The sequence below is a fragment of the Pseudophryne corroboree genome, chromosome 2, assembly GCF_028390025.1.
Source record: "Pseudophryne corroboree isolate aPseCor3 chromosome 2, aPseCor3.hap2, whole genome shotgun sequence".
NCBI classification, from domain to species: domain Eukaryota; kingdom Metazoa; phylum Chordata; class Amphibia; order Anura; family Myobatrachidae; genus Pseudophryne; species Pseudophryne corroboree.
In genome coordinates this window covers 676,201,417-676,218,739 of record NC_086445.1, presented here as the reverse complement: position 1 = coordinate 676,218,739, position 17,323 = coordinate 676,201,417, and the positions used below count along the sequence as shown (strand labels likewise).

The 17,323-nt window shown below is 45.0% G+C and overlaps 1 protein-coding gene across 3 annotated transcripts in view; it reads right to left on the bottom strand.

Annotated features, from left to right (window-relative positions):
- Positions 1-17,323, bottom strand: part of CDK18 (cyclin dependent kinase 18) — a 330,987-nt gene that overhangs the window by 277,364 nt on the left and 36,300 nt on the right. Inside the window, exon 3 of one of the 3 annotated variants that reach the window (XM_063955137.1) lies at positions 5,360-5,402. The exons of the other annotated variants lie outside the window; for them this stretch is intronic. The gene's annotated coding sequence lies outside the window, so the exon portion shown is untranslated. The remainder of the gene's footprint in view (positions 1-5,359; positions 5,403-17,323) is intronic. 3 annotated transcript variants of the gene reach the window in all.

The following is a 17,323-nucleotide window of genomic DNA, read 5'->3' as shown; positions in this document are numbered from 1 at the left end:
GGCTCGGAATTCTTAGCCTTTTCCTCGCACCCCCAGTTGCGGGAGAATGTGAAGGAGGAGATGTTGACGGGTCACATTCAGCTTGACTTGACAATTTTCTCACCAGCAGGTCTTTGAACCTCTGCAGACTTGTGTCTGCCGGAAAGAGAGATACAACGTAGGTTTTAAATCTAGGATCGAGCATGGTGGCCAAAATGTAGTGCTCTGATTTCAACAGATTGACCACCCGTGAATCCTGGTTAAGCGAATTAAGGGCTCCATCCACAAGTCCCACATGCCTAGCGGAATCGCTCTGTTTTAGCTCCTCCTTCAATGTCTCCAGCTTCTTCTGCAAAAGCCTGATGAGGGGAATGACCTGACTCAGGCTGGCAGTGTCTGAACTGACTTCACGTGTGGCAAGTTCAAAGGGTTGCAGAACCTTGTACAACGTTGAAATCATTCTCCACTGCGCTTGAGTCAGGTGCATTCCCCCTCCTTTGCCTATATCGTGGCCAGATGTATAGGATTGAATGGCCTTTTGCTGCTCCTCCATCCTCTGAAGCATATAGAGGGTTGAATTCCACCTCGTTACCACCTCTTGCTTCAGATGATGGCAGGGCAGGTTCAGGATTGTTTGGTGGTGCTCCAGTCTTCTGTACGCGGTGGCTGAATGCCGAAAGTGGCCCGCAATTCTTCGGGCCACCGACAGCATCTCTTGCACGCCCCTGTCGTTTTTTAAATAATTCTGCACCACCAAATTCAATGTATGTGCAAAACATGGGACGTGCTGGAATTTGCCCAGATGTAATGCATGCACAATATTGCTGGCGTTGTCCGATGTCACAAATCCCCAGGAGAGTCCAATTGGGGTAAGCCATTCTGCGATGATCTTCCTCAGTTTCCGTAAGAGGTTGTCAGCTGTGTGCCTCTTCTGGAAAGCGGTGATACAAAGCGTAGCCTACCTAGGAACGAATTGGCGTTTGCGAGATGCTGCTACTGGTGCCGCCGCTGCTGTTCTTGCTGCGGGAGGCAATACATCTACCCAGTGGGCTGTCACAGTCATATAGTCCTGAGTCTGCCCTGCTCCACTTGTCCACATGTCCGTGGTTAAGTGGACATTGGGTACAACTGCATTTTTTAGGACACTGGTGACTCTTTTTCTGACGTCTGTGTACATTTTCGGTATCACCTGCCTAGAGAAATGGAACCTAGATGGTATTTGGTACCGGGGACACAGTACCTCAATCAAGTCTCTAGTTGCCTCTGAATTAACGGTGGATACCGGAACCACGTTTCTCACCGCACAGGCTGCCAAGGCCTGAGTTATCTGCTTTGCAGCAGGATGACTGCTGTGATATTTCATCTTCCTCGCAAAGGACTATTGGACAGTCAATTGCTTACTGGAAGTAGTACAAGTGGTCTTCCGACTTCCCCTCTGGGATGACGATTGACTCCCAGCAGCTACAACAGCAGCGCCAGCAGCAGTAGGCGTTACACTCAAGGATGCATCGGAGGAATCCCAGGCAGGAGAGGACTCGTCAGACTTGCCAGTGACATGGCCTGCAGGACTATTGGCTTTCCTGGGTAAGGAGGAAATTGACACTGAGGGAGTTGGTGGTGTGGTTTGCAGGAGCTTGGTTACAAGAGGAACGGATTTAGTGGTCAGTGGACTGCTTCCGCTGTCATCCAAAGTTTTTGAACTTGTCACTGACTTATGATGAATGCGCTGCAGGTGACGTATAAGGGAGGATGTTCTGAGGTGGTTAACATCCTTACCCCTACTTATTACAGCTTGACAAAGGCAACACACAGCTTGACACCTGTTGTCCGCATTTGTGTTGAAATAATTCCACACCGAAGAGCTGATTTCTTTTGTATTTTGACCAGGCATGTCAATGGCCATATTCGTCCCACGGACAACAGGTGTCTCCCCGGGTGCCTGACTTAAACAAACCACCTCACCATCAGAATCCTCCTTGTCAATTTCCTCCCCAGCGCCAGCAACACCCATATCCTCATCCTGGTGTACTTCAACAGTGACATCTTCAATTTGACTATCAGGAACTAGACTGCGGGTGCTCCTTCCAGCACTTGCAGGGGGCGTGCAAATGGTGGAAGGCGCAAGCTCTTCCCGTCCAGTGTTGGGAAGGTCAGGCATCGCAACCGACACAATTGGACTCTCCTTGGGGATTTGTGATTTAGAAGAACGCACAGTTCTTTGCTGTGCTTTTGCCAGCTTAAGTCTTTTCATTTTTCTAGCGAGAGGATGAGTGCTTCCATCCTCATGTGAATCTGAACCACTAGCCATGAACATAGGTCAGGGCCTCAGCCGTTCCTTGCCACTCCGTGTCGTAAATGGCATATTGGCAAGTTTACGCTTCTCATCAGACGCTTTCAATTTTGATTTTTGGGTCATTTTACTGAACTTTTGTTTTTTGGATTTTACATGCTCTCTACTATGACATTGGGCATCGGCCTTGGCAGACGACGTTGATGGCATTTCATCGTCTCGGCCATGACTAGTGGCAGCAGCTTCAGCACGAGGTGGAAGTGGATCTTGATCTTTCCCTATTTTAACCTCCACATTTTTGTTCTCCATTTTTTAATGTGTGGAATTATATGCCAGTATCAATAGCAATGGCCTACTACTATATATACTGCACACAACTAAAATGCACCACAGGTATAGAATGTAGATGGATAGTATACTTGATGACACAGAGGTAGGTACAGCAGTGGCCTTCCGTACCGTACTGCTATATATACTGGTGGTCACTGTGTCAGCAAACTGCAAAACTAAAATGCACCACAGGTATAGAATGTAGATGGATAGTATACTTAATGACGACACAGAGGTAGGTACAGCAGTGGCCTTCCGTACCGTACTACTATATATACTGGTGGTCACTGTGTCAGCAAACTGCACAACTGAAATGCACCACAGGTATAGAATGTAGATGGATAGTATACTTAATGACGACACAGAGGTAGGTACAGCAGTGGCCTTCCGTACCGTACTGCTATATATACTGGTGGTCACTGTGTCAGCAAACTGCAAAACTAAAATGCACCACAGGTATAGAATGTAGATGGATAGTATACTTAATGATGACACAGAGGTAGGTACAGCAGTGGCCTTCCGTACCGTACTGCTATATATACTGGTGGTCACTGTGTCAGCAAACTGCAAAACTAAAATGCATCACAGGTATAGAATGTAGATGGATAGTATACTTAATGATGACACAGAGGTAGGTACAGCAGTGGCCTTCTGTACCGTACTGCTATATATACTGGTGGTCACTGTGTCAGCAAAACTCTGCACTGTACTCCTCCTATATAATATTATACTGGTGGTCCCGACTCCCCAGTCCCCACAATAAAGCAGCACACTGAGCACAGATATGGAGTGTTTTTCAGGCAGACAACGTATACTGGTGGTCACTGTCAGCATAACTCTGCACTGTACTCCTGCTATATAATACAGCTGCTCCCCAGTCCCCACAATTAAGCAGTGTGAGCACAGATATATGCAGCACACTGAGCACAGATATGGAGTGTTTTTTTTCAGACAGAGAACGGATAAAACTGGTGATCAGCAAAACTCTGCACTGTACTCCTCCTATATTAATATAAAGCTGCTCCCCAGTCCCCACAATGATATAAGCAAGCACAAATATTTGCATCAACTCAACAATGAATAAACGGAGAGGACGCCAGCCACGTCCTCTCCCTAACATTTCCAATGCACGAGTGAAAATGGCGGCGACGCGCGGCTGCTTATATAGAATCCGAATCTCGCGAGAATCCGACAGCGGGATGATGACGTTCGGCCGCGCTCGGGTTAACCGAGCCATACGGGAGAATCCGAATATGGCTCGGACCCGTGTAAAAAGGGTGAAGTTCGGTTTCTCGGAAACCGAACCCGCTCATCACTAATATAAATACACACACTCACGCACTATCTATCTATCTATCTATCTATCTATCTATCTATCTATCTACCTTCACTTTATTCTGCTGTAGCCAATGACAGGTCGACTTGGCCTTGTGTTTTGGCTCATTGTCATGTTGGAACGTCCAAGTACGTTCCATGCGCAGCTTCCAGGCTAATGAGTGCAAGTTTTCCTCCAGTATTTTCTGATAACATGCTGCATTCATCTTGCCATCAATTTTGACCAAGTTTCCAGTGTCTTTGTAGCTCACACATCCCCAAAACATTAGCGATCCACCTCCGTATTTCACAGTAGGAATGGTGTACCTTTCATCATAGGCCTTGTTGACTCCTCTCCAAATGAAATGTAACGTTTATGGTTGTGGCCAAAAAGTACAATTTTGGTCTCATCGCTCCAAATGACTTTGTTCCAGAAGTTTTGAGGCTTGTCTCTGTGCTGTTTGGAGTATTGTAAGCAGGATGCTTTGTGGCATTTGCGTAGTAATGGCTTTCTTCTGGCGACTTGACCATGCAGCCCATTTTTCTTCGAATACCTCCTTATTGTGCATCTTGAAACAACCACATCACTTTTTTTCAGAGAGTCCTGTTTTTCAGCTGAAGTTATTTGTGGATTATTCTTTGCATCCCGAACAATTTTCCTGGCAGTTGTGGCTGAAATTTTTGTTGGTCTACCTGACCGTGATTTGGTTTCCACAGAATCCCTCATTTTCCACTTCTTAATTAGAGTTTGAACACTGCTGATTGGCATTCTCAATTGCTTGGATATCTTTTTATATCCCTTTCCTGTTTTATACAGTTCAATGACCTTTTCCCGCAGATCCTTTGACAATTATTTTGCTTTCCCCATGATTCAGAATCCAGACATGTCAGTACAGCACTGGATGAAAGATGCAAGGGTCTTTCAGGAGTCCAGAAACTCACTGACCTTTTATACACACACACTGATTACAAGCAAACAGATCACAGGTGAGGATGGTTACCTTTAGTAGCCATTCAAACCCGTTTGTGTCAACTTGTGTGCATGTTATCAAGCCAAAATCTCCAGGGTATGTAAACTTTTGATCAGGGTCATTTGGGTAGTTTCTGTTGTCATTATGATTTAAAAAGAGTAAACACAGTTGTTTGACAATAAATGGCTTCACCCAACCACTAACCATGAGTGAAAGAAAAGTTTGTGAGTTATCATTCATATTCTCTAACAAATGGCCAGAAAATCACAAATTCTGCTAGGGTTTTTCCTGCAGCCACGGGGTTTGCTGTTCAGTTGCGGGACTGAAAATGGGATGTGGCGATTTTGATAGAAATCACACAGCTTTTTTTCTCACACCTCCAGAGCAAGTCTGATTTTTCCTAAAATCTTTATTTTTATGACTAATTAAGCAATTGGAAGTTTCCAGTTAGCTTTATTAGGCTGTAATTACTCACCTTCCAAAGCGGTGTCCTCTTCCATTGTCGGGAGCCGGGTCTTCTGCAACAGAGGTAAGTATTCAGTGTTTGGAGGGTGTACGAATGTCTGTGTCTGAGTGTGTAATGTGTGTATGAGAGTGTGTGAATCAGTGTCTGTGTGTATGTGTGACCCCCGGTGTAAGTGTAACCCCCACCCTGAATCCGGCTGCTGGGAGAACTACATCCCAGCAGCCCTTGCGCTTCCCAGCACCCCTGATGCCTCCCAGCAGCCCCCTCCCCAGTGAAAAGATGGAGGGGATATTACCAGAGAGCACCGTACAAGTGAGTATCTTCTTTATAATTGTTTTTATGTGCCACAAGGTTCTCAGAGCAGAAAACCCAGCAACCATATTTTCTTTACTGGATACCACGGGTATCGGGAGCGTGCATACCCGCGTTAATCCAAAATTGGGAGCTAGATAAGCAAAGTTTTTTACCTTGCTAAACCTACTGCTCCAATTAATTCCCCCCTTTAACTTTAGAAATATGAGCTAGCAAGTATCAGTCATTATCAAATTCCTATCTCTGCACTTAAGAATTTGCATATTGTTTAATGATTGCAGGTAAAAAGCTTAGCATACCAGCAAAATGTGACCACACACAGTTGCCTAAACTGTAGAAAATGTTATTCAAGTCATTATTCAAATAAAAGTATTGGATGAAAGAACAAAGAGAGGGTACAGCCCTTAATCTACTTTTTTTCGCACAAACTATTTTTCTGACATAAGACCTTATTCAGAGTCCTTAGCAGTTTTTGGAAAATTAGGAAAACCTGGTAAGGATCAGCTCGGATGCTGGGGGCCACCCAGTACAGGGCAAGACCACCCAGAATGTAAGTCGCTGCCCTGCGTTGTGATCGTAATTACACTGTGATCGCATCGCAGATTTGGTAAATAGAGGACGGCCTCTGTACAGGGCCGTCTTAACAGCAGTGTAGGCCCCTGGGCACAGCAATGCACTGGGCCCCCAATCCATCCTCCAAAGGTAGCGATTTGGGGTTCTATCAGCGGCGGTAGGGGGTGTTCTATCTTCGGCTCACATGTAGGACCTGGAGTAGCAATTTCTGCTAATTACTCCTTTACTGCACAGATGGGGCTAAACTGTAGAAGGGGCCATTGGGCTGAATGAAGAAGCCCTGGTACATGACTCCCAGGGTGGTAGGGTGTGTTTAAGTACGTAGGGGAGGGTGTATAGTGGAGTGAGCTTAATATTCATAATTTTCCGGTGGGAGGGCAGCTTGCTTGACTGCAGATATCTCAAGTTCCTGAAAAAAAGATTTCTTAATTTTGAACTGGATAAAAAACTAGAGAGTCTCACCTTTCTGGAGGTACTGGCGACTTAGGTATCAGAGCTCAGGAGCCAGAGCAATTCACCAACGAAAATATAAAACTGCATATTAGGCTTTTGGAGCTGGAGCAAGGGCCAGCTGCTTGGAGGCTGATAACTCTGGTTGTGGGCTTAATAGAGACAAGCTGTCAGTGTCCACCAAAAGGCGAGAGTCCCAGCTTTTGGAGTATACCAGAAAAACTCTAAGTCAGACAGAATCTGAGATATCTGGCTGGGAAGAGCAATTATCAGGCTTGGATGGGGACCACTGCTTTCAAGTCGAATATCTCTGGTTCTGGCCCTACCTCTATATGCAGACAGGCTGCGTATGTAGGGGCACTGCCGCCCTGTTTCCAATTGCAGGAAACACAGGCAACGTCATCAGGCTGCCCCCAAAATAGCCATGAGATGCCTGCGTTTCCTGCTCCACTCCCCTCCAAAAACACTGTGTCACCGCCCCTGAATGTCCGCCGCCTGTCAATCATAATGCGATCGCATTGTGATTGGTCGCGCACATGCACTGAGGCTGCTGCGCATGTGCAGATGGACGAAAATCGTCTATTTGCAATATGTGCCCATCTGCAATCAAGTCTGAATAGCCCCCGCCACTTATCAGGTACATACCAGTTTTAATAATGTCGTTATGTATTTAGAAATGCGATTAAGATTTGCAAAGAACAGCTCTCCCAGTAGGATCAGCCCTTTGCGATAGAAGGACTTCTGGGTTTATAAGCCCGAGTCGTTCTGCACGTGCTGCAGGGGACACTGGATCCCTCTCAGAAGAAATGCTAAAAAAGCCCAGAGGCTCCTATTAGGCAACGCCATCTAAAGATGGTACATATGGGAATGTGGGCAAAATTTAAAAAATACAGTTTTCAGAGTTTTGGCCGCATTTTCAGGTTTAGTACATAAAAGTGTAGATTGCCATCTTTGGCAGCAGGCTTCATTAAAGCGCCATGTAAAACCAATTAACTTATGCATGGAAAAGTGATTAAAAAAAACATATACTCCCTTATATTACGTCTATGACTAACGTTGAAATTAAGAGTGCTTTTCACAAGTTCTAGGCACTTTTCACAATAATGACTTAAAACAGATTATCTCGCATAGTGAGCAATTAGCACAGTGCCACTTTATTTCCAGTAATCCCTTCATTTATTCACATGAGCACTGCTGCCAGTCTTACAGGTGCGGCAAATTCTCATCACAATAGCTTGGGTCCCAGGACTGTATATAGCTTGACAATTTTGTGGTAGGTGATTTATAATAGCATAATGAGGTAACAAAAGCTTCAAATAATGAATTACTTCAGTAAGCAGGAAGGGTAATTGAAAGTCGGACAACGGAATAACGAAGATCATTTTCCAGCAGCTGACAATCTCAGAGGGACCTCCTGGCCGCTCCTGCACCCATGGCTCCCCCAACCCCAATCTGTCCAATCAGAGTGGATCGGGCAGCCCTGTGGCACTTCCACTGAACTCTGCAGTGTGTTCTGACTGCCACCTGGCGCTGCAGCTCACAGTAGCCGCAGCTCCGCCCAGCAGTGTGTCCCAATCACAAATACAGTACATTTTTTGCTTTGTTCTATTAAACTGTAAAACTATGTTTTTATTTAGATTATGTAAATAATAGCTATTTAAACGTGATTTAGCATTTTTGTTAAAAAATGATATTGAATCAGGGTTAAATAGCTATAAGTTACATAATTTGATATTAAAAAAAATCAAAATTTTGGGGAGATTTGGGGAAAAAATTAGCAATATGGTTAAACACAGGCAAGCAATCAGAGGAAGTAGAGTCACAAACACAGGTCTAGACATACTGCTGCAATAAACTGGCAATTCCTAGTGATCAGACTGTTCTTTTATGGAAGATGTTTGGTTGCCCACTATGACATACAGTATGTTTAAATGATGCCCAAGAAACCTTGCATGTATTCACAAAATATGGGAACTGCGAGTTCACAGACACTGCACAGATGCAAAAGTAGCATGCATTTGTGGCCTGTTATGACAAAGAGACAGGAGATCCGGTCAGGAGCCCGACGTTCGGCATCCCAGCAGTCAGAATATCGATGCCGGAATCCCAACGCCGGTATCCCGATGCCGGCATCCCGACGCCGGCATCCTGACATGGATTGAAATGCCAATGTCAGTATTTTGACTGCCGTCATGCCTAGGGCCGGGATCCCGATACCATCCCACGGACAGATGCGTCTGCACCATCTTGAAAAAGAGTTGCGATTTGAAGCTTCTCCCCCTGTGTGTATATAGTGAATTCTTGAGCACATGGAATAAATAAGACTTTATAGTAGGATAAGCTTTTGGGGAACCTTTACTCAGGGACTGTAACAACACAGGACCTGAGAGCCTGCTGGCAAAGAGGTTACGGATCAATAGATCTACAGTAAGAAGGTCTACAATCATTAGGGCGACACCATATGGTCGACAGTGAAAAGGTTGACATGGACAAAAGGTCGACATGGTTAGTATGTAAAGATCAACAGGTACAAAAGGTCGACACGTGAAAAGGTTGACATGGAAAATGATCAACACAGGAAACCGCCAACACAATTTTTTTTATTTTTTGGTGGTTTTGCCGTGTGACCACGTGGACCCCCAATTAGTACATAGCATATCCTCGCATGGTTTGCCATGCTTCAGGTAAGGTGCCATGCTCCACTAATTCCAATCATAGTCCATGTGGATGATAAAGTATGAATAAGTAGAAAAAAACCTCATGTCGACCATATGTGTGTCAGTCCAATTGGCATGTCGACCACTTGAACCTGACGGCTTTTTGTACCTGTCGACCATAAGCACTGTCGACCTTCCATATGTTGACCTCATAACCATGTCGACATAATGCACGTTGACCATATGGCGTGACTGTCTAACTAGACACTGTAGATCTATTGACTGCATACCTGGTAAAGAATGCATGGAACATTGGCCCTCATTCCGAGTTGTTCGTTTGCTAGCTGCTTTTAGCAGCATTGCACACGCTAGTCCGCCGCCCTCTGGGAGTGTATCTTTGCATAGCAGAATTGCGAACAAAAGATTAGCAGAATTGCAAATAAATAATTCTTAGCAGTTTCTTTCTGAGTAGCTCGAGACTTACTCCTACACTGCGATCAGCTCAGCTCGTTTCGTTCCTGGTTTGACGTCACAAACACGCCCTGCGTTCGGCCAGCCACTCCCCCGTTTCTCCAGACACTCCTGCGTTTTATCCTGGCACGCCTGCGTTTTCTGCACACTCCCAGAAAACGGTCAGTTTCCGCCCAGATGAAAATTCTTCGTTCGGACATGAGTAAATCTACTAAGTTTTGTGCTAAATTACTTAGCGCATGCGCACTGCGTACCATGCGCATGCACATTTTTGCCTTAATCGCTCCGTTGCGAAAATCGGCAACGAGCGAACAACTTGGAATGAACCTCCATTGTGGAGTGAGTATGACATTAATGGATGCATGACCAGGTCTAGAAAGAACCAAAACTATGACAGAAAGCTGTAAAAGGCAGCACAACCTCCTGAATGTGCATATGGATTGTACAGAGAGATAACATGTAATTAGCATAGAATATACATTCCCCTGTACTAACTGGCACAATTATGCAAGCCACATTTTTGCGGTTACAATTGTAATTTATACTTTCATTTCACATTAGTGTCTAGTGACAGCATTCTGTACTAATGTGTGTCAGGTGTAGACCTAAAAGCACAGGTAAGATAGCCTGCTGTGTACCATATCATGCACTGAGCATACTGTAAATGAGAACATAGGAAGAGCACCCTCACCTATTGCTTATGTGTATTTATCATCCTTTTTTTTGTAAAACGTAAACGTGTCATGTGAATGAAACAGCTGATCAAAAGTTTCTTTCTTCACCATTACAGAAGGAGGGAGGTGTGAAGCAAACATTATGCACTTTATGCACTTTATGCACTTGGTAAAATTAGAATAAAATAAAAAATGCATTTTCTTAAGACTTATAAACTAGCAAGAAAGTTATGGGGTTTAAAGTGCAAGTTTCACACTATTATTATATCATTCTCATTGGTATGAAAACTCAGTGACTTTAGCTTGTTGTTAGAGGTCAGCTAATCACACTGTATAAACACAGTGGTGGGGTTATCACGTATATTTCAATTAGTATTATCACATGTTATATCTGTAAGATGTGTGAATGAGCTGCTTGAACGCCAAATATTACATAGTTTATTATTCTTGGTTATGTGCCTTTGATGTATAATACACTAAACACCACCATAACAGTGTCAGGGGGGTAAATGCCCTTACCAGTATATGGACAACTACCTATAATTGATATCTCGTATTACTGTTTGAAATAATTATGTTTAGTTTTTAGAAAACTAAATAAATAGGAATTCTCCTAATGTAGCTTAAATGTCAACTATCGATGTAGATTTGAGAAAAAATTATGTACATTTGAGAAAAATGACTTAAAAACACAAAACTGTCTGATGTAGAGCTCCTCTGTCTTGTGGACCCAAGTGCACTGCAATCCCTGTCATGTCACGTTTACTGAAGTTTATGCTAATACCGTATACTGTATATATTAGCAAGGTAATACATAAATAACTGGTGGTAATAATATTAACCATAGATAGTCAAGTCCTGTATGACCCTGCCATGCCAAATCACAGTACAGTTTGAGGGTGATTGGTAATTTCACAGATCACTGTGCATTGTGTTAATGCCGCTAAGCAAGCCTAAAGAAAGTTGGAAGATGTTATGCAGGAAACATCCATGCAGTCACATAATTTGCTATACTAATCAGCTAAAATGTCTTATCACGAACTCACTGTAAAAAACACTTTGCAGACCACATGGCCTATATGAGCACAAAAGGATTAACAGGGCAGATGCCAGTGTTTCATTTATCAAACTGTTTTGAGATGCACCTCCAACCGGGATGTGAAACTTCCTCTGTCAGATATTTCTCCCTGCCGCTGCTTCTATAAATAAATCCATTCTTCCCTCCTCTGCCCTCCCACACGCCTGTGGGGAGGACAACAGTAGACTGGTGTCTCTGGATGTGCAGAACTATATGTACCTGCTGCTTATCATTTCGCTCTGTATGCAAACATTTTTCCAGAAAAAAACATATTACATTACAGACCAATAATAATTATTATTACATTGCTAGCTTCTTCACACTTTGGTTTTATGGGGGAATACAATTGTTTTGGGTGCCGTAAGTGATGAGCACCCCACAGGTGGTAATATTTCGTTTTGCCGAAGGGTGCAAGTGCTGTGGGAAGCCATGACTTAATGCACACGTCGCACCCAAATGCATCAGGTTTGAAGTGGCTAAACCCATGCAAAATATTGGGCATGCCAAAATGGCTGTTTGGGCACCTAAAATCCCAAGTGTGAGTGAATTTCTGTTTACTGCCTCTGCAGCCAGGGTGTGTGGCCACCCTGGACCAAGGGGCCCGTGTGCACCACACGTCTTGCACACATTATAGGTGCGCCAGTGATTAGGACCTTGAGGTCCATGATGGACCTTATAGTTCTACAGCAGCTGGAGAGCCACAGGTTGCATATAGGAATGTTGTTCATACAAATAATTTCTTCCATGAACTCTATTTTTCCCAATTAATACAGCTAAATTTAGACTACATAGTGAATAGCAAAGATGCTACATGCAGCCTAACGGAGAGTCTGTAAGTGTAAACAGCCTGAAGCTTTATGTATGCCTGAATTATATAAACACATAAATAACAGACCATGAATTTTATTACTGCAGACATACAAAATATACTGTCAGTAAGTGTTTCTCACAGCCTACATCTGGGTTCAGTATGAAATACCGAAGTCCGGGATGCTGGCCCTCAGTATACCGACAGCGGCATCCGGGCCACCAGTATGCTGGCAGTGGGCCGAGCTCTAGTAAGCCCCTTGCAGGCTCGCTGTGCTTGCAACAGGTTATATTCTCCCTGTATGGGTGTCATGGTGGCATTCCAGCGCCAGCAGTGTACCGCTGTGCGGGCTTCCAACTAGAGATGTGCACTTGAAATTTTTCGGGTTTTGTGTTTTGGTTTTGGGTTCGGTTCCGCGGCCGTGTTTTGGGTTCGACCGCGTTTTGGCAAAACCTCACCGAATTTTTTTTGTCGGATTCGGGTGTGTTTTGGATTCGGGTGTTTTTTTAAAAAAAACACTAAAAAACAGCTTAAATCATAGAATTTGGGGGTCATTTTGATCCCAAAGTATTATTAACCTCAAAAACCATAATTTCCACTCATTTTCAGTCTATTCTGAATACCTCACACCTCACAATATTATTTTTAGTCCTAAAATTTGCACCTAGGTCGCTGGATGACTAAGCTAAGCGACCCTAGTGGCCGACACAAACACCGTGCCCATCTAGGAGTGGCACTGCAGTGTCACGCAGGATGGCCCTTCCAAAAAACACTCCCCAAACAGCACATGACGCAAAGAAAAAAAGAGGCGCAATGAGGTAGCTGTGTGAGTAAGATAAGCGACCCTAGTGGCCGACACAAACACCGGGCCCATCTAGGAGTGGCACTGCAGTGTCACGCAGGATGGCCCTTCCAAAAAACCCTCCCCAAACAGCACATGACGCAAAGAAAAAAAGAGGCGCAATGAGGTAGCTGTGTGAGTAAGATAAGCGACCCTAGTGGCCGACACAAACACCGGGCCCATCTAGGAGTGGCACTGCAGTGTCACGCTGGATGGCCCTTCCAAAAAACCCTCCCCAAACAGCACATGACGCAAAGAAAAAAAGAGGCGCAATGAGGTAGCTGTGTGAGTAAGATAAGCGACCCTAGTGGCCGACACAAACACCGGGCCCATCTAGGAGTGGCACTGCAGTGTCACGCAGGATGGCCCTTCCAAAAAACCCTCCCCAAACAGCACATGACGCAAAGAAAAAAAGAGGCGCAATGAGGTAGCTGTGTGAGTAAGATAAGCGACCCTAGTGGCCGACACAAACACCGGGCCCATCTAGGAGTGTCACTGCAGTGTCACGCAGGATGGCCCTTCCAAAAAACATTCCACAAACAGCACATGACGCAAAGAAAAATTAAAGAAAAAAGAGGTGCAAGATGGAATTGTCCTTGGGCCCTACCACCCACCCTTATGTTGTATAAACAGGACATGCACATTTTAACCAACCCATCATTTCAGTGACAGGGTCTGCCACACGACTGTGACTGAAATGACGGGTTGGTTTGGACCCCCACCAAAAAAGAAGCAATTAATCTCTCCTTGCACAAACTGGCTCTACAGAGGCAAGATGTCCACCTCATCATCATCCTCCGATATATCACCGTGTACATCCCCCTCCTCACAGATTATCAATTCGTCCCCACTGGAATCCACCATCTCAGCTCCCTGTGTACTTTGTGGAGGCAATTGCTGCTGGTCAATGTCTCCACAGAGGAATTGATTATAATTCATTTTAATGAACATCATCTTCTCCACATTTTCTCCACATGCGGGAGAATGTGAAGGAGGAGATGTTGACAGGTCGCGTTCCGCTTGACTTGACAATTTTCTCACCAGCAGGTCTTTCAACCCCAGCAGACTTGTGTCTGCCGGAAAGAGAGATCCAAGGTAGGCTTTAAATCTAGGATCGAGCACGGTGGCCAAAATGTAGTGCTCTGATTTCAACAGATTGACCACCCGTGAATCCTTGTTAAGCGAATTAAGGGCTCCATCCACAAGTCCCACATGCCTAGCGGAATCGCTCCGTGTTAGCTCCTCCTTCAATGTCTCCAGCTTCTTCTGCAAAAGCCTGATGAGGGGAATGACCTGACTCAGGCTGGCAGTGTCTGAACTGACTTCACGTGTGGCAAGTTCAAAGGGCATCAGAACCTTGCACAACGTTGAAATCATTCTCCACTGCGCTTGAGACAGGTGCATTCCACCTCCTATATCGTGCTCAATTGTATAGGCTTGAATGGCCTTTTGCTGCTCCTCCAACCTCTGAAGCATATAGAGGGTTGAATTCCACCTCGTTACCACTTCTTGCTTCAGATGATGGCAGGGCAGGTTCAGTAGTTTTTGGTGGTGCTCCAGTCTTCTGTACGTGGTGCCTGTACGCCGAAAGTGTCCCGAAATTCTTCTGGCCACCGACAGCATCTCTTGCACGCCCCTGTCGTTTTTTAAAAAATTCTGCACCACCAAATTCAAGGTATGTGCAAAACATGGGACGTGCTGGAATTTGCCCATATTTAATGCACACACAATATTGATGGCGTTGTCCGATGCCACAAATCCACAGGAGAGTCCAATTGGGGTAAGCCATTCCGCGATGATCTTCCTCAGTTGCCGTAAGAGGTTTTCAGCTGTGTGCGTATTCTGGAAAGCGGTGATACAAAGCGTAGCCTGCCTAGGAAAGAGTTGGCGTTTGCGAGATGCTGCTACTGGTGCCGCCGCTGCTGTTCTTGCGGCGGGAGTCCATGCATCTACCCAGTGGGCTGTCACAGTCATATAGTCCTGACCCTGCCCTGCTCCACTTGTCCACATGTCCGTGGTTAAGTGGACATTGGGTACAGCTGCATTTTTTAGGACACTGGTGAGTCTTTTTCTGAGGTCTGTGTACATTTTCGGTATCGCCTGCCTAGAGAAGTGGAACCTAGATGGTATTTGGTAACGGGGGCACACTACCTCAAGAAATTGTGTAGTTCCCTGTGAACTAACGGCGGATACCGGACGCACGTCTAACACCAACATAGTTGTCAAGGCCTCAGTTATCCGCTTTGCAGCAGGATGACTGCTGTGATATTTCATCTTCCTCGCAAAGGACTGTTGGACAGTCAATTGCTTACTGGAAGTAGTACAAGTGGTCTTCCGACTTCCCCTCTGGGATGACCATCGACTCCCAGCAGCAACAACAGCAGCGCCAGCAGCAGTAGGCGTTACACGCAAGGATGCATCGGAGGAATCCCAGGCAGGAGAGGAATCGTCAGAATTGCCAGTGACATGGCCTGCAGGACTATTGGCATTCCTGGGGAAGGAGGAAATTGACACTGAGGGAGTTGGTGGGGTGGTTTGTGTGAGCTTGGTTACAAGAGGAAGGGATTTACTGGTCAGTGGACTGCTTCCGCTGTCACCCAAAGTTTTTGAACTTGTCACTGACTTATTATGAATGTGCTGCAGGTGACGTATAAGGGAGGATGTTCCGAGGTGGTTAACGTCCTTACCCCTACTTATTACAGCTTGACAAAGGCAACACACGGCTTGACACCTGTTGTCCGCTTTTCTGTTGAAATACCTCCACACTGAAGAGCTGATTTTTTTGGTATTTTCACCAGGCATGTCAACGGCCATATTCCTCCCACGGACAACAGGTGTCTCCCCGGGTGCCTGACTTAAACAAACCACCTCACCATCAGAATCCTCCTGGTCAATTTCCTCCCCAGCGCCAGCAACACCCATATCCTCCTCATCCTGGTGTACTTCAACACTGACATCTTCAATCTGACTATCAGGAACTGGACTGCGGGTGCTCCTTCCAGCACTTGTAGGGGGCGTGCAAATGGTGGAAGGCGCATGCTCTTCACGTCCAGTGTTGGGAAGGTCAGGCATCGCAACCGACACAATTGGACTCTCCTTGTGGATTTGGGATTTCGAAGAACGCACAGTTCTTTGCGGTGCTTTTGCCAGCTTGAGTCTTTTCAGTTTTCTAGCGAGAGGCTGAGTGCTTCCATCCTCATGTGAAGCTGAACCACTAGCCATGAACATAGGCCAGGGCCTCAGCCGTTCCTTGCCACTCCGTGTGGTAAATGGCATATTGGCAAGTTTACGCTTCTCCTCCGACAATTTTATTTTAGGTTTTGGAGTCCTTTTTTTACTGATATTTGGTGTTTTGGATTTGACATGCTCTGTACTATGACATTGGGCATCGGCCTTGGCAGACGACGTTGCTGGCATTTCATCGTCTCGGCCATGACTAGTGGCAGCAGCTTCAGCACGAGGTGGAAGTGGATCTTGATTTTTCCCTAATTTTGGAACCTCAACATTTTTATTCTCCATATTTTAATAGGCACAACTAAAAGGCACCTCAGGTAAACAATGGAGATGGATGGATACTAGTATACTTATGGATGGACTGCCGAGTGCCGACACAGAGGTAGCTACAGCCGTGGACTACCGTACTGTGTCTGCTGCTAATATAGACTGGATGATAATGAGATGAAATCAATATATATATATATGTATGTATATATAATATCACTAGTACTGCAGCCGGACAGGTAGATAATATATTTATTAGGTAATGATGACTGATGACGGACCTGCTGGACACTGTCAGCTCAGCAGCACCGCAGACTGCTACAGTAAGCTACTATACTATAGTAGTATGTACAAAGAAGAAAGAAAAAAAAAAAAACACGGGTAGGTGGTATACAATTATGGATGGACTGCCGAGTGCCGACACAGAGGTAGCTACAGCCGTGGACTACCGTACTGTGTCTGCTGCTAATATAGACTGGATGATAATGAGATGAAATCAATATATATATATGTATGTATATATAATATCACTAGTACTGCAGCCGGACAGGTAGATAATATATTTATTAGGTAATGATGACTGATGACGGACCTGCTGGACACTGTCA